Source organism: Balaenoptera musculus, chromosome 17, assembly GCF_009873245.2.
Source record: "Balaenoptera musculus isolate JJ_BM4_2016_0621 chromosome 17, mBalMus1.pri.v3, whole genome shotgun sequence".
Taxonomy (NCBI): Eukaryota; Metazoa; Chordata; class Mammalia; order Artiodactyla; family Balaenopteridae; genus Balaenoptera; species Balaenoptera musculus.
The window spans coordinates 11,857,380-11,885,075 of NC_045801.1; the positions used below are offsets into that span (position 1 = coordinate 11,857,380).

Below are 27,696 nucleotides of genomic sequence, written 5' to 3' on the forward strand. Positions count from 1 at the left end.
CTACTAAAAAATCTCTTACTTTTGGGGATGATGAAAAAGCTCTAAAATTAATTGTGGTGATGGTTATACAACTCTGTGACTATTTGAAAAACTACTGAACTGCATACTTTAAATGTGTAAATTGTATTGTGTGTGAATTCTCTCTCAATAAAGCTCTTATAAAAAAATAAACAAAGAAGACTTACCATCCCTACATGCAAGGAATTTACATTAGAGAGAAGAAAAACACATCCAGTTGTTCTAAAATATAGGAGAGAGGGAATAGTGGAGATTGTATCATCAAGAACAAAGAGAGACACGATCTAATGCTAACAAAATATGGGACCAAGATGTTATTTTAAAGATTCACAAAAACAACATAGATATGAACAAGTGATTCTTGGGGATGAACCTTAGAGGCATAGAAGGAATTCTTATGTAAAAGAAATGCAAGACTAGAGAGTGTCATACAGAGTGAAAAAAGTCAGAAAGAGAAAAGCAAATATCGTATAATAACACATATATGTGGAATCTAGAAAAACGGTATAGATGATCTTATTTGCACAGCAAAAATAGACAGACGTAGAGAACAAATGTATAGATACCAAGGGGAAAAGGGATGGGGTGGGAGGAATTGGGAGACTAGGATTGACACATAAACATTATTGGTACTATGTATAAAATAGACAATTGATGGGAACATACTGTATAGCACAGGGAACTCTACCTAATGCACTGTGGTAACCTAAATGGGAGGGAAATCCAAACAGGAGGGGATATCTGTATATGTATGGCTGATTCATTTTGTTGTGCAGTGGAGGCTAACACAACAGAGTAAAGTGTAAACACAACCATACACCAATAAAAATTAAAAAAAAAAAAAAAGAAATGCAAGAACATTCCAGGGAGATGTAAAGCTATAAGGAAAGACAGCTTCTGATTCAGAGTTCGACTAAGACCTTTGCTGGCTTTTTCTTTCATTGGTTTTCAAGCACAACAGCACACACTTCAATTATACAACCATACTTTTTATTCAAGTGACTTGGAAATAATCAGAAGATCATTATACTTGAACACAGGTGACATAAACCCACCCACACACACATACACAAGCAAACATATCATTTCTTTTCTGTGGTGAATGATTTTTCTATAAGCAACGTCAGGTATAAATACTGTATGAGAGGCACTAGAAATGAAGACCTGACAGCCAAAGACTTAACTCACAAAGATCCTTTAATCTAGTCAAGAAGAGAGACAAGAAAGCCTGTAATTCAGCGTTCTATGATCAATAACATGTGACTACTACGTAGACCCAGAGCACAGACTCTGAACTGGAGTGGATCAGGGAATCCCCCTAAGGACCATGCTTGAGAGGACCACTGTGGGATGGACGGGTGAGTGTTAGCCAGGAGGATGAAGGATGAGCAGAGCCTGCTGTAGTACATTTAGGGAACTACTTCTAAGTCAGTTTGACTGTCATGGTCAGTGTATTTGGGGGTACGGGATACACTAAAGGAAAGATAAGCCAAGGACAGAATATAAAGCCAAGAATAGTGTGGAAACACTTCCTTAAATAATCACAGCCAGGTGCAGGAGAAAAGAATTCATATACCTAGGTTCTAGCATCAGAATATCCCCTAATCAAACATGGATCTGTAAGGCCTTTCGATCTCAATTTCCTCATATCTAAAATGAGTACTCAAACTGATTACAAGATTTCTTCAGCCTTACAAATTTAGGATCCTGCACATTTGCAGACAGGCCTCTGGCACAGACCTTTAAAACAGAACATTGTATTTATTAGAAGCACACCATTAAAACAACCACCACCACAACAATGCCCTTTTACTTATAAAACAAGTTAAACAAGAATGCAGAATGATTTGAAAACAAAACTGATACTTTCAAGAAACTTAGTTTATTCGTTTTCCTCTTCCCCCCCCACCCCACACTCTGTAAGATATCTTGCCAAGCCTGCTAACCTCTGATGCAGAAATACAGGAGGCCTTTGCTCCTGCAGCACTCTGCTTCAAGTATCAGGGAATGACCCTCTGCCAGACTTTTATGTCCCCATGGAGCCAAGCTCAAACCACAAGCAGAACCAAGCAGAATAGCACGGTAGAACGCTATTGCACTGATGTTAGGCATGGAACTGCCAGGTCAGATCCCATGTTTGAACAGCTGTGTCACGGTTGGAAAAATCACTCTCTCTTTCCCAGCCTGACTGTAGAACTATATAACTATACCTATGATGCATATGTATGTATATATATACACACACACATACACCCACGCATGTATATGTCTATATTTATATCAACTGTGTCTTTTCAGTCTGTACTTCTGATATTTTGATATCTTGGGGGTCTGTGCTGACCCTGGAGGGCTGCCTCATGCAGGGCTAGCAAACAACTGCCCTACAAGTGCATCTTTCATTCAAATTGACCAATCCAGAGCCCATCCTCCTAACCACTTCCTCTATCCAGCTCTTACATTCCACGCCACTCTCCACCTGCCCTAACCACCCCAATACCAGGTACTAGTCAACTAAGGACAGCTCCTACACTCCAAAGCCTGCTGAAATTATTCCAACCTGCTTACCTTGTCTCACCTGCCCATTCCCTCCTGCAGAAGCCACAATAAAGGCTGTGGCCACAATCTCCCCCTCTCCCTCTGCCTCCGGATTGACCTCAACACTTCTTCAGGTGCCCTCTTCTCACTCCATGCTTTTGGATAGGATAACACAAATTTAAACACATCAATTCTCCCCCAAACTAATCTACAAATTTCAAGCAAGCCCAATAAAAATTTAACTTGGATGATTTTTATATACTTGGTAAACCTTAAATGTATATAGACTAAAATTAGCTAAAGTAACCTTAAAAATATTAAAGGGAATATGCTTATTCTTATCAGGTATTAAGACATGCAGCAAGACCATAGTAATAAAAACAGTGTTTTACTGGTATAATAACAGGCAAATTGAATAATGGAAGATAATAAATAGCCCTGAGACAGACTCATTAATATATGAGATCTAAATACATAATAAAGTTGACACAACTAATTATGGGAAAACGACACTTTTTTAGTAGATGGTGTGAGCAAATACTGGTTCCTTTTAGCATGAAAAATGAATCCATATCCTATCTAACACCACAAAAAATTGTGAATTCTAGAATGATTAGAGACATAAATGGGAAAAATAAAACCGTAAATTTAATGGGATTCCCCCCGCCCATGTTTAAAATCAATTAAAAAAATTGATACCTGGAACATAAATTTATCTCCTGCCAATCAACACTACCCCCTCCAAAACAAAACTAGATAAAAGATACAAACAGGCAGTTTACAGAAAACAATAAAAGCAAACAAATACATGATAAGATAGTCAAAATCATTCCTAAACAGAGATTTGCACATTAAAACACAAGGAGATAGTACAATGCACTTATTAGACTAGCTAATTGCAGCTTTCTAGCCCATATTATTTCTCCATCTTTTAGAGGTACAGAGTTTTCTTTATTAAAGTCCATCATTAATAAACTGCATTTTAAGCAGAGCTCAGAGTAAGCTTTCTTAGAAATTTATTATGAAATCATTTCCTTTTCTAAATAAGTTCCCCCTCATTAAACAAAGTTATTAAAGTCTCGATAGAAATGCCTTGGTATAACCATTGGAACTGATTACATGGGCTGTTACTCTGTTCATCACAGTGATGCAAAAAAGGCTGTGCCTAAATAGACATTTCTCCAAAGAAGATATACAGATTGCCAACAAACACATGAAAGGATGTTCAACATCACTAATCATTAGAGAAATGCAAATCAAAACTACAGTGAGGTATCACCTCACACCAGTCAGAATGGCCATCATCAAAAAATCTACAAACAATAAATGCTGGAGTGGGTATGGAGAAAAGGGAACCCTCTTGCATTGTTGGTGGGAATGTAAATTGATACAGCCACTATGGAGAACAGTACGGAGGTTCCTTAAAAAACGAAAAATAGAACTACCATACGACCCAGCAATCCCACTACTGGGCATATACCCTGAGAAAACCATAATTCAAAAAGAGTCATGTACCACAATGTTCATTGCAGCTCTATTTACAATAGCCAGGACATGGAAGCAACCAAAGTGTCCATCAACACATGGATAAAGAAGATATGGCATATGTATACAATGGAATATTACTCAGCCATAAAAAGAAACGAAATTGAGTTATTTGTAGTGAGGTGGATGGACCTAGAGACTGTCATACAGAGTGAAGTAAGTCAGAAAGAGAAAAACAAATACTGTATGCTAACACATATATATGGAATCTAAAAAAAAAAACAAAACAATTGGTTCTGAAGAACCTAGGGGTAGGATAGGAATAAAGACGCCGATGTAGAGAATGGACTTGAGGACATGGGGAGGGGGAAGGGTAAGCTGGGACGAAGTGAGAGAGTGGCATGGACATATATACACTACCAAATGTAAAATAGATAGCTAGTGGGAAGCAGCCGCATAGCACAGGGAGATCAGCTCGGTGCTTTGCGACCACCTAGAGGGGTGGGATAGGGAGGGTGGGAGGGAGGGAGATGCAAGAGGGAGGAGATTTGGGGATATATGTATATGTATAGCTGATTCACTTTGTTATAAAGCAGAAACTAACACACCATTGTAAAGCAGTTACACTTTAATAAAGATGTTAAAAAAAAGAAAAAAGGCTGTGCTATTTGGCTGCGTTTTATGCAACAAGTTAAGGTTCGGTTTGGTGAATCCCATCACATCTTCTTTATTTCCAGCCACACATTAACCTTCCATGAACTTTAACCACTGAAGGTTCACATTATAAGGACTAGTGGACAGAGTTTAACTCAATGCATCCCATTCAATTATTTACTTATTCATTCATTCACTCTTTACTTTATTAACAAATATTGACTGAGGTCCATTCTTAAGCATTGGTTTACATTTTGAGAGTTCAGAATGTGCCTGTCCTCTAGAAGCTTAAAATCCAACATGATTCAAGACTTGGCTCCATGCTTATAAATCGTCACTTAAAACCTGTTTGAGACTGGAGCTTCTCATCTATGTAACTGAAATAAAAATTCCCACCTCACATGGTGATTGTGAGAATTAAACCATGCTGTGTATATACCGTGCTTATTCCAAAACCACAATTTTTCTGCATATCAACTATCTTACCTTTTATCATTCCACTCTCTGAAGGCAAACGGGACAGAAAGAAATAGTCTTCCTTTTTGCCTTGGTGGAGTTAAAAGGCTCTTATTCCATTGTGGAACTTGTAAATTCACGGCTTCTTTGAAAGAGTCTGCATTTTCACTCTGCAAAACCTTACCTGCAGTGTATAGTCTATAAGATTCTTCTTTATGAGTAGCCCCCAAATAGTACAGGATTGTTCAAGAAAAGAATTCTACTTCATTTCAACAATCTCATTATCACCTATTTTGTCACACACACACATACACACTCAACTTGGCATTGCAAAATCCATACATCTAAAAATCATCCTTGGGACTTCCCTGGTGGCACAGTGGTTAAGAATCCGCCTGCCAGTGCAGGGGACACGGATTCGAGCCCTGGTCCAGGAAGATCCCACATGCCGCGGAGCAACTAAGCCCGTGCACCACAGCTACTGAGCCTGCGCTCTAGAGCCCCCGAGCCACAACTACTGAGCCTTTGTGCCACAACTACTGAAGCCCGCGTGCCTAGAGCCCATGCTCCGCATTAGGAGAAGCCACCTCAATGAGAAGCCCATGCACCACAACGAAGAGTAGCCCCCGCTCGCCGCAACTAGAGAAAGCCTGTGCGCAGCAACGAAGACCCAACGCAGCCAAAAATAAATAAATAAAATTAACTAATTAATTAATTAAAAATAAATATTCTTTAAAAAAATCATCCTTACCAGTGTGTGTATGAGGTGTGTGGCCTCTGTTGGGAAGAAGAACCCTAAGTACTTATTTGGTTGTCAACAGAGGGAAGAATGAATGTGAACACTGGCCAGTTTCCTGGTCTCCTCCACAGGCCAATAGTCTTTCAGTGAATACCACAAAAGGAACGCATAGGTGATTAAACACCAGGCTTCACACTCAGAGGATCCTGAGCTCTTGTAGTGTGATTATTTTCCCAGAAGCCCCGTAAAACAGTTTGACTCACGTTTTCCATTTTACAGGTGTTATTTCCTCCAGTTGGATACAGTAACTTCTGTCCCTTCAGCCAAATGTTTGGGTATCCAGATGACTTCAGGTGGAGAAGAAAGCCAAGTTGTTATTGAACATACCATTTTAATGGGGGGAACACCTTGGAAAGTATTACTGCAGATTCCTTTTAGAGAGAGTAGGTAGAACTTGGCCAATTAACAAAGGCAAACAAAAGTTGCAAAGACTGAGGGAGATAGATCTAAAGTGTCTGGAAAGAGGAGGTATTCTGATGAAGTTAAGAACAATTTAATTAGCGAAGTGTTGGAGTGAAAAAACTGAGTCAAAGATGATGTGTCAGTGGTGCTAGAACCCACCAAACCACTCATATAGTGGTTGAACGTATGCAGGTAAACAATCAACTGACTCTTCTATGCATTTGGTCTGCTGGTTTTGGTTTCAGTTTTTCAGGACTGGTCCAATTATAAATGTATGGGAACATCGAACTATGCAACTACAAAGAGAAATATAATTCTGGGGCTATAAAAAGTTGAAATGCCCTTTGAATGCTGATTAAGTTAAAAAATAACTCTGAGAATAGGTAATGCAAGAGTACCAATAAGTAATGTTTCTTTTTTAAATTGTGTCAAAGATGTTTAATTTTTTTATTGCTTTTAGCACATTGTAATGTATGGAATGGAGATCATTTAAAACACTCTTTGAAATGTTTTTGTTTTTTATACCACATAAATATCTGTGTAGTCAACTGACATCTTTTTGCTGTTTAAATTAGATTTTAAGTATAGAGAGCTGAACTTATCATCCTAAACACAATGACCTTATTTATCTCCACAGGTGACACTGGAGTTTAATTTACCTGTTTCCCCAATTCTCTGGTGCCCAGTCCCATTCTCTAGTCCATAGACACTCAATATAAAGCTTTCAATATCTGCCCGTAAATATTAGTATATTCTCATAAAATTCCCGCTGTTGTTTTACATATGTGTTTCAATTTACATAAATGATATAAGATTGTAACTCATCTTTTTCTAACTCTAACACTCTTGTGAGGATTTATCTGTGTGGCTGTGGACATCTAGTTTGTGTTTCTTACTGGAGCCCATAGTTTCTTAGTGGGCATCTATCACTTATGTGTTTCCTTAGGGATTAATCTTGGTTGCCTTCAGTTCCCTGCCACCAAAAATAACACTCAAAAACATGCTTGTACATGGTCCCTTATGAACATTTATAAGAATTGTTCTGGACACATCTCAAGATAATAAAAGCTATTTATGACAAACCCACAGCCAGGATAATACTCAATGGTGAAAAGCTGAAAGCCTTCCCACTAAAATCTGAAACAAGACAAGGATGCCCACTCTCATCACTTCTATTCAACATGGTATTGGAAGCCCTAGCCACAGCAATCTGACAAGAAATAAAAGGTATCCAAATCGGAAGGGAAGAGGTAAAATTGTCATTATATGCAGATAACATGTTACTATGGATAGAAAACCCTAAAGACTCCACACAAAAACTACTAGAACTGATAAACGAATTCAGCAAGGTAGCAGGATACAAGTTTAACATACAGAAATTGGTTGCATTTCTTCACACCAACAATGAAATATCAGAAAAGGAATGTAAACAAACAATTCCTTTTAAAATTGCATCAAAAAAATATAAAATACTTAGGAATAAACCTCACCAAGAAGGTGAAAGAGTTATATGCTGAGAACTATAAAACATTAATAAAGGAAAGTGAAGATGATTCAAAGTAATTGGAAGATATCTCATGTTCTGGGATAGGAAGAATTAATACTATTAAAATGGTCACACTACCCAAAGCAATCTACAGATTTAATGCAATCCCTATCAAATCACCCATGACATTTTTCACAGAATTAGAACAAATAATCCTAAAATTTATACGGAACCATAAAAGACCCAGAATTGCCAAAGCAATCCTGAGGAAAAAGAACAAAGCAGGAAACATAACTCTCCCAGGCTTCAGACAATACTACAAAGTAACAATAATCAAAACAGCATGGTATTGGCACAAAAACAGACATATGGATCAATGGAACAGAATAGAGATCCCAGAAATAAACATAAACCCCACACCTACAGTCAATCTTCAACAAAGGAGGCAAGAATATACAATGGAAAAAGACAGTCTCTTCAGCAAGTGGTGTTGGGAAGCTGGACAGCTGCATGTAAATCAATGAAGGCAGAACACACCCCCACACCATACACAAAAATAAACTCAAAATGGTTTAAAGACTTAATAAGACATGACACCATAAAACTCCTAGAAGAGAACACAGGCAAAACATTTTCTGACATAAATCATATCAGTGTTTTCTTAGGTCAGTCACCTAAGGCAGTAGACATAAAAGCAAAAATAAACAAATGGGACCTAATCAAACTTACAAGCTTTTGTAGAGCAAAGGTAACAATAAACAAAACAAAAAGGCAGACTACAGACTGGGAGAAACTATTTGCAAATGATGTGACTGACAAAGGCTTAATTTTCAAAATATATCAACAGCTCATTCAACTCAACTACAAACTAAAAAACCAAACAACCCAATTGAAAAATGGGCAGAAGACCTAAACAGACATTTCTCTAAAGAAGACACACAGAAGGCACATGAAAAGATGCTCAACATCGCTAATTATTGGAGAAATGCAAGTCAAAACTACAATAAGGTACCACCTCACACCAGTCAGAATAGCCATCGTTAAAAAGTCTACAAGTAACAAATGCTGGAGAGGGTGTGGAGAAAAGGGAACCCTCCTATACTGTTGGTGGGAATGTAAGTTGGTGCAGCCACTATGGAAAACAGTATGGAGGTTCCTCAAAAAATTAAAAACAGAATTGACATATAATCCAGCAGTCTTACTCCTCAGCATATACCTGGACAAAACTATAATTCAAAAAGAGACATGCACCTCTATGTTCATAGCAGCACTATTCACAATAGTCAAGACATGAAAACAACCTAAATGTCCATCAACGGATGAATGGATAAAGAGATATGGTACATATATACAATGGAATACTACTCAGCCATAAAAAAGAATGGAATAATGCCATTTGCAGCAATATGGATGGACTTAGAGATTATCATATTAAATGAAGTAAGTCAGAAAGAGAAAGACAAATACCATATATCACTTATATGTGGAATCTAAAATATGACACAAATGAACCTATCTATAAAACAAAAACAGACTCACAGACATAGAGAACAGACTTGTAGCTGTCAAGCGGGAGGGCGAGGTGGAGTAGGGGAGGGATGGACTGGAAGTTTGGGGTTAGCAGATGCAAACTATTATATATAGAATGGATAAAAAACAAGGTCCTACTGTATCGCACAGGGACCCATATTCAATATCCTGTGACAAACCATAATGGAGAGGAATATAAAAAAGTATGTATAACTGAATCACTTTGCTGTACAGCAGCAAAAATTAATAGAACACTCTAAATCAAATATACTTCAATTAAAAAAAAGAATTATTCTGGAATATATACATAGGATTGGGTTGGTTGGGTCAAAAGGAAAAGAAATACTTGTTTTAGCTAATTATTGCCTACCTGCTTCTCAAAATGATTGTTCCTATTTACTCTTCTTCAACTGTACATAAAAATTCTTGTCCTCTCAAAGTTCTGACAGCAATTGACTGTCCCAACATTTCCATTTTTTGCCATTCTAATGGGTATAAAGTAGTATCTCATTGTGTTAGCACTATTATGTCCAATGAGCTCAAGCACATTTTTATATATTCTTCAGACATTTAGACTTCAGTTTCTATAAATTGTCTGGTCACTTTCCCCATTTTCTTAATGGCTCCCTGCTTCAGCCTGTCAATTTAAATTATATTTTGGATATTAATTCTTTCTTAATTTTAACATTAAAAATATCTTCTCCTAAGATGTCACCCATTTGGTAACATTACCCAAGATATTCTTCTCAAATATAGATCCAGAAATGTGTGTAATCATTCCACACATTTATGGCTCATACATTGGAATCTTAGATTTTCACCACTTTTAAGTCATTTGGTATTTTCATACAAGGTCTATCAGATATACAGTTTATATTTATGTGATAATAGCTAATATTTAGAAACATTTATGATTTTCCAGGTAATTTTAAAAGCATTACACATGTACCAGCATATTTATATCTCCAAACAACCTCCAAACAAATGAGATAACTTTTATTATTCCCATTTGACAAGAGAAAATTGAAGCATCCAGAGATTAAATAATTTGTCCCAAATTAGCCTGAAAGTGAGAGATTTTAGATTTGAACCCATGTTATCTGTGCTTCACAACCCATGCTTTTATATTTAGTTTTTTAATACCAGTGCAGTACATCCTTTCAAGTTAACAATACTGCCTTCCTTCTTCCCTCCCTCCCTCCTACCCTCCCTTACTTGAATTTCTTTCCTCCTTTCTTTCTTTTGTTTTTCTACAAATACTTAAATCCTGACTATGTACTGGATATAAATTACTAGTTGTGAGCACACGGTTGTTACTTAAGTCTGGGTGACGTCACCAAGAAACAGGGCAGGGGGAACCAAGGACTGAGCCCTGGGGCACTCAACATGAAGATGGGGCCAAAGAGCAAAAATGTCTTTGCACAGCCTTCTCCCTGCCCTCCTTACCCCGGTTCCAGGTCCCCTTGGCCCTGAGTGTCCTCCCATCTTGAGGCCCCACAGAATCTCAGTACGTATTACACATTCCTCCAGCAAAATGAGTCCACTGGCAGGCACCCAGGAACACAGAGTCATACATGAGGCTCCCCCAGCCGGCTGGACTTTCTCCAATTGTGGTCATAGGTAGCCACAGAGACAGGCATAAACGCAGGTCCTGGAGACTGGACCAAAGGCATGGTGGGCTGGGAGGGTAGAACCACAGGCATCCTGTACGGGCGCCAACCAGTGACCTCTATTCAAACAGTGCCAAAGGGGGAAAAAAAAAAAAAAAAAAAGGAGCATCATAAAAAGCAGAATGATCCTTTTCTCTCCCTGCACCCTATCTTCTCCCACAGAAATGCATGGCTGATTTTCCAGGAGTCTAAGATTCTTAGTTCATCACTAGATAACACTAATAGTTACAGCTACCACTTCACGTGGAAGCCAGAAAATAATAAGTTATAGGCATCCTACACTCATTATCTTTCAGTTTTATCACATGAAAGGTAGGTGTGATTATTTCTGATTCAGAAATGTTAAGTAATGTACCCCAGGATTACATGCCTAGTAAGCAGCAGAATCAGCACCGAGACTCAGACTTCCCTGATGTCAATACTCATGCTTTTTCTCCTTAAACACAGCACTATTGACAATAATGTTAACAATAAAGCATACCTGTGAGTATTTAATATGTATTGGGCACAGTGTCAAGGGATTTCCACAAATTTTCTCGGTTATTGTGACAACAATCTTAACCGGATCAATTCTTTCCTCCTCTACAACTTTTAAATAATTACTATTTTCGTAAACAGAGGACAGAACTAAGACTAAGATACCTCAGCAACTAGCCCAAGTTCTTAGAAGTAGTAAGATCCAGAGATGGAATCTGAAATCAGACATATGTGACCCTGGACCCACCCAACTCCTGACTCTCTTCTCTCCCTAATGTAGATAGTCTTTGCCGTCTCTGTGGTTCATCCTTAGGGATAAACTTTGACATACTTCCTAACACCAATTGAAAGCAGTGTGTTTCTCAAGGCTCAGACAACATTTAAGATGCAATAGGAGCTTGAATTATCAAATGAGTAAGTATGGTTTTGCCTTCAGAGAACTGTTAAGATTTATCTCCGCAGAGAAAGACAAATATCATATGATATCACTTATATGTGCAATCTTAAAAATGATACAAAGGAACTTATTTACAAAACAGAAATAGACTCAAAGACATAGAAAACAAATGTATGGTTACCAAAGGGGATGGTGGCGGGGCGGAGATAAGTTAGGAGTTTGGAATTAACAGATACACACCACTATATATAAAATAGGCAAACAACAAGGACCTACAGTATAGCACATGAACTCTACTCAATATCTTGTAATAACTTGTAATGGAAAAGAATTACATATATATAATATATATATTTTATATATATGTATAACTGAATCACTTTGCTTTACACTTGAAACTATATATATATGTAACTGAATCACTTTGCTCTACACTTGAAACTAATACAACATTGTAAGTTAACTATACTTCAATAAAAAATAAAATAAATTTGAAAAAGATTTCTCTCTGAAGCTGTATGAGGGTGTAAACTCCTTGTCTGGTTTCTCTTTGTATACCCTCAAGATGCCTGGATTTGTGTTAGCACATAAAAGTTAATAAATAAATATTCTTATGGAAGAAAAGAAGGAAGAATTGGTTAATTAAAATGCTCAAATCTTAAGGACAACTTCCAACCATACTAAGAGGAAGGAGAAGCTGGAGGAGAGTCTCCACCTTGGATAATGACCACAGCCCTCAGTTTAGTAGAAGCTAGTTAAAATGAGAGGTTAAAAGGATGACCACTATGATCTAAACCTCCAATTCCACCCAGAATTGATGACTTTCTAGAGAAGGAGGAAGAGTCAGTATAGCAGTTCTTGGGCTTCTCAGATAGAGTCCTTGGAGCCAGGCCAAGCCAATAAAAGATGGATGGGGGACACATGCTCTTTATAATGTGGTCCATGTGGAAGCCTCAATTCCTAGAAATGCATATTGAATCACTAGAAATTCTAAGACTTCAGGTGACGCTGTGAAACCAATTAATATACCACAGACTCACTACTCACATGTGTGTACACACATGTGCGTACACACATGTGCATGCACACACATACACATGTGGAAGCCACATTTCCTGTCAGAAAGATGAACTCCTCCCAGTTTCCCTCTTGTATTAACCACGGGTTTTATTTTTTGTATTCTGATGCTTTGACATCTGGGGTCTTGCTGATCCTGGAAGGATTGTTCCTCCAGGAATTGCCAGTTCCTGGAGACAGTAAACAACTTGCCCACGAGCATGACTTTCCACCATGAGCCAACCAGTCCAGAGCCATATCCCCAACCACGTGCCTTACTGGGCCCTCCACCATCTACCTGCCCTCATCACCCCAAGGCCAGGTACCAGACAACCAGGGATAGCTTACACCCCAGAGCTCACTGAAATTATTTAAACTAGCCAATCCGAAGTCTGCTCACCCTGTCTTGCCTGTTTCTTTTTAGGGAAACCACAAAATGAAAACGTTTGTCCACAGTTTCCCTCTCTCCCTCTGCCCCCTGACCATCCCTGGTGTTTCCCCAAATGGCCTATGCCATGCTCCTTTCTCTTGGGATCTGTGAGCATAACACACTCTCTTTTCAATGAGTTATCTCCTGATCTGTTGGCCTCATCATACATAAACAATAATTTTAAAAATGTATATTAAAATATCTCTGGACATATTCTTTCCAACCTTAATTTCCTAACAAGAATGCAAGGACTGGCATCATTAAAGAAGGAAAAATTTTCCAAGATGTGCAAGAATATTAGCAAAGGCAGAGTAGAACACTTACTCTTACCTTGGGACAATAAGATGCTGTAAGGAGACACAAGTCAGGGGTCATTCCCACAGAATGAAGGGGAAGGTATAACAATGGTAAAAGCTCCCCTGCCATCGTCCCCCTGAATATGAAGGCCTCGTGACTTCAAGGTCCTTGGCACTTTCTGTGGCATTTATGACTCCATCACTGATTTAGGTTTGCAAGATTATAGGAGGTAGCCCCAAGTTTCTTGCTCCATTGCTTTGAGAACTAACTGGCTAAGCTTTCTTCAGGATGAGTAGCAATATAAGTAAGACTTCTAGGTAATTATGCTTTATCTATTAAAGATAATGTTTTGCCAATTTAGAAAACAATTTAGTCATGAATCGCTAAGTACTTTTAGCAAAGTTTAAAGAAAGAACAATACCTAGGTACGAATTAAAAGGATTCTGGACTACTATGCAATTATTGTCAATAACTGCTTCATCTAACTGGAATGTTTCCAAGAGTCAATATAAAACAGCCCTGACACTTTTTTGTTGGAATTAGTGGGTCACCAGGACTTTGCTTTCTCAACAGATGGAGTGTCAAAAGGTGTAAACATCTGAGCGTGTTGATTAAACCATGAGCTCTAGCATTACCCAGACATGGGGTTGACTAGTGGCACTGTCACTTACTATCTGTATGATCTTGGGTGACATACTTAACCTTTCTCAACCTCAAGTTCCTTACCTATCAAATGAGGATAAATATAGTACCAACTTCAATGCATTGTTATAAGAATTAAACAAGTTAATATATGTGCTCAGCACATTGTCTGGCTCAGTCATTGGCCCCGTAAATGTTGGCTTTCAGTAGATATCACAGACAACCTGCTGGAAGTGCTAAAGAAATGAGCAATTGATATACATTTTCTTAATTATTTTCAAGTTACTTTCTTCTCATTTGGGGTTTTATTCTTAGTAGGACATTCTTATATTTCTTGTATTTCTATTCTTGTATTTCTAAATATTCTTATTCTATTTCCTACTCAAGAGAAGTCTGACTCAAGCAGAATGATGTACTACAATCTCACATATGTCAGGAGGAGAATTCATAACTTCCCTACATGCGTTTAAAGTCCCATTAAGTTCTTTCACAAAATGGAAGTAAATTTGTCTACCTGCTCACTTCCTTCTTAATGCTTCACTTTTGAACCTCAAGTTTAAATGTAATTTAATTTGTACTGATTATAAATGTAATCTTAAGATCACTCAAATCATTGAAAGCAAGCTTCTTAAACAGTTCTGTCTCACCCTCCACCTTTGGAACACCACAAATCATTAAACAGAACAGTTTTCAAACAGACATGCACTGTGGTTTTCTTACATCTTTCTCCAAAGCCTTAGAAAATTACTATTAGTGTCATTCAAGTTGGGAAACTTAGTCATATTTTCTAAACCTTATGGATATGTCCCAGAATGGGAAAGGACGGAGGATAAGTCTTCAACAGCTGGGAGAGGTTTTGTGGATTTCATAGTGGTTGGGAACTCCTAACAAGGAAATATTACACATGGCCTTTGGCAGGAACATATTATAAAATCCAGAGCCTTTTGTTATGGGCTGAGTATTATTCATAATTGTTATTTGATTTGGTCTTCTTCCCGTCTTCTCTTTAGCAGAAGGCTTTTCGCCTTGAAAAATTACAACATTTAAAGGTGCCCCATGTCTCTGATTATATGCTACATAACCTGACAAATATTACTCAAAAAATAAATAAAAAAGCCCATGAGGGAAGTAAAATTTGCAGTAGCAGATGACATTTTTACCAACTAACAGCCAGTTTTTTACTGAGGTAGGTACCTACCCTCCATCAAGTAATGCCAGGAAATGTCCATCATTCCCAGCATATCTCATTCATTCAAATGACATTCATTCATGCCCCGAGCATCCTGATAACTCCAGGAAAGCATCCAAACTCATCTGTGTCTGGCTCCTGCCTGTGTGGTCAGCTCCATCTCACACTGCTTCTCTGCCCTACGAACCCTAAACTCCAGGCATTTACGGTTTTAATGTTTGCAGCTTCTGCAGGTGACAAGTAATCCCAAGCAGCTGATGACACGTCATAATAGGTAAATTTATTGATGCACTAATTTTCATCACACATGCTTCATGTTGGTGACCATAAGGGAATCATTTGGCTGCTGAGTTAGACTAACTGGCTGCCCAGCATATGCCTTTCAGTAGCGCTTTGCCATTTTTCTCTTTATTCCTTTGTATACTCTGCATGGGGTGTATCAATTACATATTGCCACAAAAATGCTGTTCTACAAACAACCACAAACCTTAGTGGCCTAGGACAATAAACATTTGTTTTGCTCTTGTGTCTGTGGGGTTCAGAGGCTGGGGAATGAGCCTTGGTTAATTTCACCTGGGCTTGCACGTAACAGACATGGGTTTCCTGGTAGCACTGTTGCTCTGGTCTAGGCTGTTAGCTGGTCTAGTATGGCCTCAACCAGAACAACCAAAGCAACTTGGTTCTGCTCCACTTGTCCTTCATCCTCCTGAGGGCTAATCCATGTATGTTCTCATAACAATGCAGAGCTACAAAAGCAACCCAAGACCAACCGTGCAAGCAATTTCAGGCCTGTACTTGAATTATGCACACTAACACCCCAATGGCCAAAACAAGTCACATGGACATGCCCAGAGCCAGAGTTAGAGGCACTGCAAAGTTATAAGGCAAGTGGCAAGAATACAGGAAGAGTGAAGAACTGGAGGCATTTTTGCAATCAATATACCCCATGGAAACAATGAATTCCAGAATGGTGCTTGAGAAGACCTCCCTTCTATTCCACTTGAATTCTTGGATAAAGTATACAGTTTTTCACCTCCATGCCCCTGCAATGATAGCCCTGTCCCCAACTCTTCACATTTCTACTCTACCCTGTCCAACACTGTGCCAGTCCCTGGAGGTACAAAGACAGGACAAATAAAACAGTCTCTGATTTTAGGAAGAATACAGTTTATTTGGGCAACTGACATTTACACAGTATTGAGTTGAGTAATACAAATAAAGACAGTAACATAACGCTCAGTCCACGGTAAGAAGGCGTAGAAGATTATGCTGAGATGCCTCCCATCCCTCCAACATACTTCTGAGTTTACCTGAATCTGCCGTGGACAATTCTTGGGTCTGACGGTTTCCCATCTCAAGCATCTATAGCTCTCTGCTTCTCTATCTGAGAGCTTTCTTCCATATCAATGGAAGTTTGTACCAGTGCATGTAGATAAAACCCAGAAGCACTACGAATTTAACATCCCAATAGAAAATCCTCAGTCAGTGAGACAAGAGTCAATGGACAAATACCCCAGCTTCCCATCCCTCATTGTGATAATTCTAAGTCATGTTCTACAGAGTTCCTCAGTGAGATTCCAGCAGTGGCCCCCAGAAATAGTCACTCATAAATGTACTCTGTTTTTCTACCCTTCCCATCTCTCTTTCTCCAATCACGTATTGGGCATCTTGTGATCATCTCCCATATAAATTACTTGCCCTGAAGTCCTTATCACAGGGTCTGCTTTTCAGGAGAACCCAAAGACAGGCAATAATGTTAGTTAGCTATAATTACTATGAAGCCCAATATGCAAAAGTAGAGAAATTCTCAAGGAGCATAGAAAAAGGGAGGGTTCTGAACCCTTACCATTTCTTTGTTTAGACTCTACATACCTATGTTCTATGCTATTCACCTGTGAGCTTCACATACCCGAATAGGTAAAGCTGTTTCCTGAATGGTTCCTACAGTTACATCATTTGACAGGATCGGGCAAAGGAAGGAGGTGGAGAAAACAGGCACCAAAAACAATCCTCCTTTGTCTAAATAATAGCCTGAGTAATAGCCTTTGCAGTATAATATGAGGTAGCTATATATCAATGTCCAAAATTTTTTCAACAGGGATTAATTTCTTTAGATAAGCATTGCCCTACATCCATGAGCACTTTTTGCAAAATTCAACTATAGACAAAACAAGCAGCAGTGTAGGACAGTGGAACATGTATCTTTGAAGGCAGAAGGACCTAGAATCAAGCCTTGGCCCTACTCTTCACCAGTTCTGTGGCTTTTAGCAAGCCAGTGCCTCAATTTCTTCGTCTGCAAAATGGGATTAGTAACCTCTAATTTACAGGCTTATTATCAGTATTAAATAAAATAGCAACAATAAACCTCCAGGCACTATACCTGACATATAATAGATACTCATTAAGTTTTATCCATTACTAATTCAGAGTCAAACAAACATGGGTTTGAATTTCAGTCCTACAGCTAAGTGGCTAGATGACTAGAGAGCAATATGTCATCGTGATTAATAACTCAAGCTTTGAAGCCAGGTGGATTTAGGTTTAAATCTATTTACTACCATGTGCAAATTATGTGACCTCAAGCAAGTTCTTACACATTTCTGGGCCTAGTTACCCCATTTTTGCAATGGAAATAATGACATGCTGTAATTCATCTATTCTAAAATATATTTTTAATTAATCTCTGATATCAGAATACATCTTACAATTAATGGCATATCATAGTATAATTGGCAGCATTTTACTTTATGAGTGATACATAAAGAATGCCACACTTTGCAATTAACGTTGTCTTAGATACACTGAAATATGGCTTTACTTAATATGAAAGGTTGTGCACGTTAAATAAGATGGTGCTTTAAAATGTTAGCTTCTAATAAATACTCAATAAAAGTAAACTATTACATAGCTTAGCTTCTTAATATCCTTTATCAGTTTTCAGCTTCTCATTTATAAAGATTCAAACAATAACACCAATCATAGGAGGGGTTAAATCATCCAACACAGGACCTGCCAGGAAAGTTAAGCGTCCGGTCATTGTTGATTCTTGTGTTCATCACTGGCTTGGGTGGCAAGCCATTGAAAAAGACTATGGCCAAATTAAGAGGGAGACAAATTTGTTGGAAGGTTAAAGGGTATCTCATAGAACTGATGGGAAATGTAGAGACTCAGGCTTGGAAAATGACAGGAATTGGAGTAGCTCCAGACCCAGCATCAGGACATACAACACACTTATATTGGCTGAACACTCAGGAGAGGCCACCACCTCTAACATCAATACCATCCCCATCTCCATGGCCCCAGCCAATGTCACTGTTACTACCACTAGGATGGCACTACTGGCAATGCTGCTGTTATGATCTCATCTTGACTGGTTCATGCCTTTGGCAGCAAGACTCTCATTGGCTGACTTAGGCCACAACTTGCTTCCTGATTATGCTGGAGGACTGCTCATGTGAGCCAGCAGAGAGAACTGGGCCATGAGAACCACTTTTGTGCCAGATCATATACATGATGATATAGGGGTCAGTCTCCACCAGGGATGTTTTTCAGAAAGGAATGGGATCATGAACAGCTAAAACACTAAAAGCAACAACAGCCATATCATAAATTTCCACTAGATCGCTTCTTCTAAAATATGCCCTCAAACTAGGCCATTGATTCAGTTTTCTCCCAATGAGAATATCGGAAAGTTAAAAAAAATTACACAAAGACTTAGAAAGCATAGCGAAGCACCAATACGTATTCTACAAACACAGAAGTCTCTGGAAAATGTAAAGACAGCCTGTACTTCAGGAGTTAGGGTGCTGGGGAGCTACAAAGTTGAGATGAGCAGGACAGTAGGAGGTGTCAATTATGATTTCCCAAACCTCCCTAAATCTCCCGATAGGAGATAGAACTGGAGGGAAAGGCCTCATTTGAGCCTATACAATCATGGTTTGAAGGGTTTTCTATCAAGAGAACGTAGCAAGGTAGCTGGTGGACTTGATAGAATTAAGAAACTTGTTCAAGGACCTGCCAGGAGTTCAGCCCAAGACACCTCTGCCTTGGCAAGTGTGTGTCTTTTAATTTCACCCTGATGCTAGTGCTGAACACACACACACACACACACACACAAACACACGCACACTTAAATGGTAGGTTTCTTGGCCATCGTCCTCTATTGTAACCACTTTGAAACCTCGCAGCTCTCCCTAGAACCTCTTTGAAGGGAGGTAAAGATCAGAAAATTCCAGAAAGGACCATGTTATAGGCCCACTTAGGCTTCTCCATGCATAGAGAAGAGGAAACAGCGTCCTTCAGTGACAAGAACACAGACTTGAAAACAAAACACATCTGGCTCCAAATCCGACCTCAGCTATAGGACCTTGGGGTAGACTTCTGTTCCTCTGACTCCTGCTATACTTACAGAGAGGATACTAGCCATTCTGCAAGGATTTGATAGGATTGGAGAGAAAGCATTTTAAGTACCTAATGCATATATATGCCGACGTTTCTTCCATGTACTGTAAATCGTGTAACTATCTTTTTTATTTTACGTATTTTGTTTTTGTTTTTTAGTGACCATTGGGATGCTTAAAATTAATTTATGGCACTTTCCTAACAAACGTGAAGGCCATTCTGAATCTGTTTTCCCCCTTTTTTGACTTTTATTCTTATTCTTTACTTTTGATCAACTTGTGATACCTTGCTGTATTTTAAGGATGCTTTCTTAAAACACCCCTGCAACAGTCAATACATTACCATCACTATGAGAGATCCAGAAACTTCCATGTAAATAATTAACAACTTAGAAAGGGGAAGTTGAATTGAGCACTACTGGTAGAAGTATCTTTTCATTGGGCACTGATTTAATCCATTGTTTTTAAGTTTTTGGAAACTGTACTGATATAGTAATGTCAATTACCACACATAATTATACTCAGAGACTGCAGCCAACAATTTTGGCTGGGGATGCATACTCTTTCTTCCTGGATATCTAAGAGAATAAACTTTAGGAAACCCAAGGGAGATGTTCTTTCCTCCATCAATGGGGCTTCACACGGCATTCCTCCCTCCCCTGAGACTTTCCCATCCTGAGGTCTAATCTCCCTCCCTCAAGGGGCTTTGCAAGCTGGGCAGTTGACTAGAACCTTTCAGCCTCCCTAGCAAGGGACTCAGTTTCAAACCTCTGTTACTTCTGTTCTTTCCGTGTTCCTGTTTATTGATCCCATTGAATATGTGATTTTATTGTAAACCAAATGAAAAACTTTTATAAATGAGATGTAAATAACCAAAATTCAAAAGATTTCATTGTTATTATTCCTGGTGTCATAAGTTGTCCAGCCACTTAATAGGGTGCTGTTTTTCTCTGAGGAAGAAGACACAATCACAGATATTAATGCAAAATTGAGGAAAAAAAATAAATTATAACTTTAAGTAACTTTTAGGTATAATTAACTTTAAATATTCAATATGTTTCAGACTTGGGAAAAATCGTATATTCTCTGCTGGAGAACAGGGGCCCTTGATTGATCTTCTTACATCTGGGAAAAACAACAAATTTTCTAAATAATTCTCTCATTCATTAAAAAAAAAAAAAAAAAGAGTAGTAAAAGGGAAACAGATGCAGTGTCCTAGTTGCCAGGCACTGTATAGGCACTTCACATATGTTGTCTCATTTAAACTCCAAAACAAACCCCCCAAAAGAAGATATCTTTACAGAATGAGCAAATCGAGCCTCAGAAAGGTTAAGTGATGTGCCCATGGTCACACAGCTGGTAAGTGGAAAGCTGAGAGTTAAGCTCAGTTTAGTGTCACCTCAAAGTCCAAGCTCCTCCCCTAAGACAGGTTTGTACAGACTAATAAGTACCACATGAAATGCAGAGAGATGCTCTAGATTTCCCCAAATCCCAGAGCACAGCAGAAAATAAATGAAAAAATGCACAGACTTCCAGGCACCCACAGCAAGCAGGAAATCATACTTTCCCGTGAGCTGGGCTTGCCAAAGAGCATTTCGTGAGGGCCTGCCTGCCAGTGTCCATTTGGGCGGTGTGTCCTCCAGACCCCACCTATCCCTCGTAAAGTCATGATTTACTAAAGGTCTAGTGTTCAGCCCCTTTATGTAGCACGGTTGGAATCCAGAATTAGGGGAGGCACTTCTCAAGCAAGAGACTGCCAGAAGCTTCCAGCCCCTGCATCTACAATTTTGTCTTTGCGATTTTTTACTGAGGTATTTCAGTGGAAAATAACCCCAGCACAGCACATTGGCAGGTTATGTGCAAGAATCTCCCGCCTGGTGCCAGGGGTGAGTGCTTACGTGTATGCATAACATTCACATTTCCAGCACAACTCAAGTGCAGTTCAATACCTGTAAGGGTTCCTTGTAACACTGAAGCTGTTGTAGGGAGAGTCAGGAGGTGTGCCTCTCTCCAGCCCAGGCACTTTATATATGTTGCTTTGAAGCTTTGGAAACTGGAAAATCAATCACCTTTATGACTGGGGTCACTTGTGCCAGAGTCAGAGCCTTCCTGAAAGAGGCTTTTCTCACCCAGAGACAGCGTCTATGTCCCCATCCACAGCCTCCTTGCAGAATGGAAAAGTGAGGAAACAGGTCCCCAGCTTTGGACTACCACCTTCAGAGGCAGCTCCTCTTGATTCAGTTTATCTTTAGCAGCTTCTGAAGAGGGTATTGTGACCAAGGGTCTCCAGCAGCTCAGCTGGATTCTGAACCCCTGGTAATGTAACAACTCCCATCAATGATTCCTCTTACAGTGCGAAAGAACTACTTTCAACCAAGCATCCATCATACACCAGGCACTTGATTTAATTCCCACAACCCTCTGAGATGATAGTATAGGCATCTTTAGGCATGAGAAATTAAAGTGGCCAAGGGGTCAAAACCGAAGTTAAGAATGGTCCCAAGGCATTCTGACTCACAGTCCAGTATTCTTCCTGCTACATCACACTAACTTGACTCATTCACTTTCACACACTCAATCACTCTTTTATGAACTCATTTAATACACGTCATTTGCGTGCCCGTTATATGCTACATATGATGCTAAGCACTGAGGTACAGCAGTGAGCAAGACAGACTTAAGTTCTCACTGAGGCTACAAAGAACTTGGGAGAGAAATATAGTGAACAAAGAATTACAGTTGTGTAGAATGCTGAGGCAGTGCAATATTAAATTTGTGTAAACATATAGCAAAGACATACTAGTCTTGGGGGGATGAGTGGAGTCACAGAAAAATTCTCCGAATAAATGAGGCCTGAAAGATGGGTATGAGTCAACCAAGTGAAGATGAGCAGTGTGGGCAAAAGGAAACACTCCCCAGAGAAAAACGCATGTGCAAAGGCCCCCAGGCCTAAAAGAGTTTGTGCTGTTCAAGAAACTAGAAGAAGTTTAATTCGGTGGGAGTGTCTCCTGATTGCTCCAAATCACATCAACTTTCCTAATAAATGTTATCCAATAGACTCCTCATCTAACGAGAAAAAAAGAAGATGGGGATTCAGATCGGAAGTCACTTTCCTGAATGCCATTTTGTTTAGAGTGGCCTCTGTGTGAATAGCATCTAAGACCAGGGAAAAGAGTGACTTCAGGCTCAGAAAGCAGATGACAATTCCCATCAAGTCACTAGAAAGGGAATGAAAATAAAGGTAAGCTCCCCACACCCCACTCCCGTCTCATTTATTACCATTATTTTAGCCACCACATTGGCCCGACTATTAGTCTCCCCTTAACTCCAGAATGGATGGCATTGAAAGTTCATTTTTGATGTGCCATATATCAGATACCCTAATGGATAGGAACCCCCGCCCCAAAACCTAAAAGGAAGTTAACTGTTTTCTGTGGATCATCCTCTACCCTCTAATATGACGTTATCTTCCTCCTGTCGTTCCTGGGTCCTAGGAAAATGATAATGCATTTGCCTTCACTTCCATTAATCCAAAACTCCATTCTAGAAGGGAATTGGTAGGAAGGAAATTAACATTTACTGGGCACCTGCTATGTAACAATCGCCATTTAATTTAATCCTATAAGGCAGATGTAATAATTCCATTTTCAGATGAGAAAAATGAGGGCTTGAAAAGTACATGATTTGCTTACAATTACACAATAAAAGCAAGAGGAAAGACTTGAACCTATTTTGCTCTGAAGCTCACGTGTGGCTTTAGGACGAAGGACATTTAAAGGCAATTCCTAAGTGTAACTGCCCAGCCTTGAAATCTAGCTGCATGTGGAACTGATTTCCCTCCTTAGAGATCTGTCTTTAGGTGAGTTGCCAGCAGGACATCTGAAACTCAAGTATGTAAAATGGGTCCAGTGATGTTTTAGTGAGGGATCCAAATAGACTGAACACATATAATGAAAACATGGTTGGAAAATTTGACTTTCAGGGCAACACGAAATCTTATGGGAAAAGATTCTATTTTCAATTGTACAGAACTCCAATGGTTAACTTCATAATTACTTTAAAAAAAGAGAAGCAAATGAGCATACATGACAAAATTCCCTGGGGAGATAAATCTCCTTTGTTTGCATAAACCATCATGGTGAAATTAAAAGATGGTAGATCTCAGACTTGGTCAAACTTGGCTTTTAATTCTGCCTGTGCTATTTCCCAGATGAGTCATATGAACACATTACTGAACTTTCCTGAGCTTCTGTCTGTTCTTTTGTACATTGGTGATAAAAATAGCAAAATGAGGTAATACGAGTTTTAAAAACAGCAGCACATAGTAGGCTAGGAGGCATTCAATAGATGCTCGTCTTGTCTTTCCCCTTCCAATAAACTCATCATATATATTGATTTATGCTTTCACTGTGATAATTCCCATAATTACAAAAATATCTAGCACTCACATATCATGGTAGCATTTGTAAAGTGTTTGCAAGCTTACTATCTTATTCAATCATGACAACAACTGTTTTGATATAGGTACCATGGCTTTACCCAAATTTTACAAATGAGGGAACTAAGTCTGGAAAGGCAACATGACCTGAGAATGGTCAAGAACAAGAGCTCTTGGACCCCACTGCTGGGTCTGAATACCAGGTCGTGCTCTACGACCTTAGGCAAACTATGTAATCACTCTGTGACGCAGTTAACTCATCTTTAAAACTGAGAATAATAACAGGATTTATTTCACAATGTTGTGAGGATAAAATAAATTACTACAGTTATGTACATCCTCAGAACAATAAGTACTCAATTAATGTTGTATATTATTTTTCTCTGTAAAAGTGTAGTTACGTCTTAGGTGTTTGGGAGGATAAAATAAGGCAATAAATAAATTCATACATGTAAAGTATTTAGATTCATTCCTGACATATAGTAAGGGCTCAGCAAGTATTACTTGCTATTATTGTCCCATGTGATTCAGATGGTAAGTAGAAAACATTGGTTTTGAATGAGAGTCCTTGGAAGTTAAAGCTAGGGAAAGAATTGAGGAAACTGACAGTGGAAGCCCTGTTACGTGCCAAGCACAGCGCAAACGTCTTTGCAGGCTTGCTTACACTATTTTCCCAAGAATCTTGAGAGAGACACAGAGCCATAACAGAGATTTTAGAGGTTCAGATACATTTTCCCTACAGTTTCTAATCCTCAAACAAGAAAAAGACAGGTTGCTTTATTAACTTCCTGTAATAAAGATGTGTAAAGGGAGGCTCAGGAATTACTGCCCCACCTGCTTCGCTTACTTGATGCTCCTCATAACAGTAAGTCTGGTTCCCACCATCTTCCAGGTCTCCAGCCCCACTCGCTGCAATCATGACAGAAGAGCACAGGCTTCTTTTCTATGTAAATCAAGCTTTGACTTCCTGACTCCAGTGTATCTGGGAGACAAACCCCCTGCTCTTTCTAGGAGCCTTCACTCAGGGAGCACTCACTCCAAACAGAGGTTGGAAACTGGGCCAGGCGGAAGCCTCGGAGTAAAAGGTGTTTTTGTCAGATGGAATCCACTGAAGCCAGGATTTTGTTGCTTTTGACAGGAAGCCTAATTAGCCTTTACCTCTTTAACCACAACGTCCTCCTGAAGTACGGAGAGGAAATTCACCACCAGCGCTCAGAGCCACATGGAAGAAATTAATGTCTGCCTTCACCAATCCTCTTTCAAGGCACAATAGTAAATATGCATTATATTTAACAATCATGTTTCCCTGGAGCTAAGCATGGGTTTCAGTGAAAATAAATGCTCTGTAATGTGTCTCAGAATGCTACCCTGGAATTGCAAACAGAAAGTCTGGTGCCCTCAACCATGGCAGAATGAACTGCATAATGACAAGGAGAGGGATCAATAAATAGGGCTTGATTTGTTATCTGGGATTTATAATTCATCTCTGCTTGCAGAATGGAAGCTTGATTAGGTGTGAAGATCACTTCCCAAGTTTGGCTGTTTTCCAGTCTTTGGTGCTGGCTGAGACAGAGGCCAGGGGTTATATAAGGCACGGAGGAAACGGCATTGATTAGTGTCCTGGCTGTATCATGGACCTACTGCACACTCAATGTTTGTATCATGGCAACATTCATTTAGTTCATCTTATGTATTTGTAATATATGTTCATCATAGTTTATTCATATATATCCATGATATATGGTTTATTCTTTCATACATAGTTTATTCATATAGGTAAATATATATTTGTATATATATATGTGTTTATGAACATATATTTATATTTACTGTGTGTATGTGTATATATATCCTTGGATGTGGGAAAGAGTTATAGAGGTTAGTTGTTTATTTATAGCCTCATGAAGTCACTGGTGAAGTCATTGCTTGCTAGAGCAAAAAAAGGAAACTCAAATAGATCATCTAAGTGGAGGGGTTTTTCAAATGCAGTCCCCAAAGGCCTGGGTTTCTGTAAAGGAGCTGCAGAAAGATATGCATTTAGATGGATGTGTATCTAAATTTGAATCTCAGTCATGTCACTGGCTAACTCTGTAACCCTGAGCAAGACATCTGCCTCTGTACAATGGGGATGATAATAGTAACTACATTATAGGGATGTCATGAGTCTTACATGAGTTGTTGCATGTATTTACCACAGAGCTGGGAATATAGTAAGGACTTAATGAATGTTCGCTATTACTATGTATCTACACCTCTATTTCTCTCTCTATGACCATGATTAAATATCAATATCCTTGGAAGATTATGCTTGAAAAAAAACTTCTCCCAGTTTTCTAAGAGATTTTCAAAAACGTATTAATCTAGTCTAATATGCTCTAGTATATATGTAAGGAAGATTAAGTTCAGAAAGTGGAGGTGACTGTGTCAAGGTCATAGAAAGGCTGTAGCCTATTGAAAAGAGGAAGGTCTCAGGAAAGATTTGGCCTGGTTGGTTCAACCAAGGCTCACTGGGACTGGTTAAGAGGTTATTGAATAAAGGTGAATCGAATTTAGTCCATATACTGACACCAGCCTCCACTCACATATGGAAGCACACAAACACAGAAACCCCACACAAACTCACTCATACACACACACACACACTCACCCCTACAAACACATACTCACATACACAAACATGTACACATACACTGACTAATTCACATGCAAACACACACACGATCTGGGTGCAGAGCCTCGGTAAACTATTTTTCACTTCCATCTTGTCCTCTGTAAACTTTTAGGCATATCTGTCACCGGATTGCTCTTGTTTTGGGTGGTGGGACAACTCTACCAAACCAGTCAGTGTGCCCAGTGCGCCCCTCCCCAACTCTGCCCAACCCATCTATTGAGCTTTCACTATACTAAGCTGTTTACAAGCATTACTTCCTTTAATCCTGATCAAGTAGATAGTAGTCACTAATGCTTTTTCTATAGGCAGGGCAACTCAAACTCATAAAAGTTAAGCAACCTGCCCAAATCTCAGGACTACTAGTTGACCATACAAGGATTTAAAACCAGTTTTGTGTCACTCCAAAGCCCATGCTCTATTCCAGAATTTCTTAAGTTGAGATCTCAATCCATTAATTGATCAAGGGTACTCAATTAAATGGGTTTCAACCAGCATCTACAATAATAGAAACAGAATGGAAGAAAAAACATAAGGGTGCATCACACACTGTGAAAGTATTATTTTGTAAAACTTGTCTACATATGCATGTGTTTGTGTGTTTGGGATAGGTACATAAAGTAGATTTTGAACTAAGTCTCAATCAGAAAAGTTTGAAAGGTAGCAT

General features: G+C 39.0%; 1 long non-coding RNA gene across 1 annotated transcript in view; it reads left to right on the top strand.

Moving 5' to 3' along the window:
- Positions 1-11,970, top strand: part of LOC118883217 — a 34,799-nt gene extending 22,829 nt beyond the window's left edge. The window contains exon 4 of the long non-coding RNA XR_005016970.1: positions 11,793-11,970. This is a non-coding gene — a long non-coding RNA (uncharacterized LOC118883217). The remainder of the gene's footprint in view (positions 1-11,792) is intronic.
- The last annotated feature ends 15,726 nt before the right edge of the window (positions 11,971-27,696 follow it).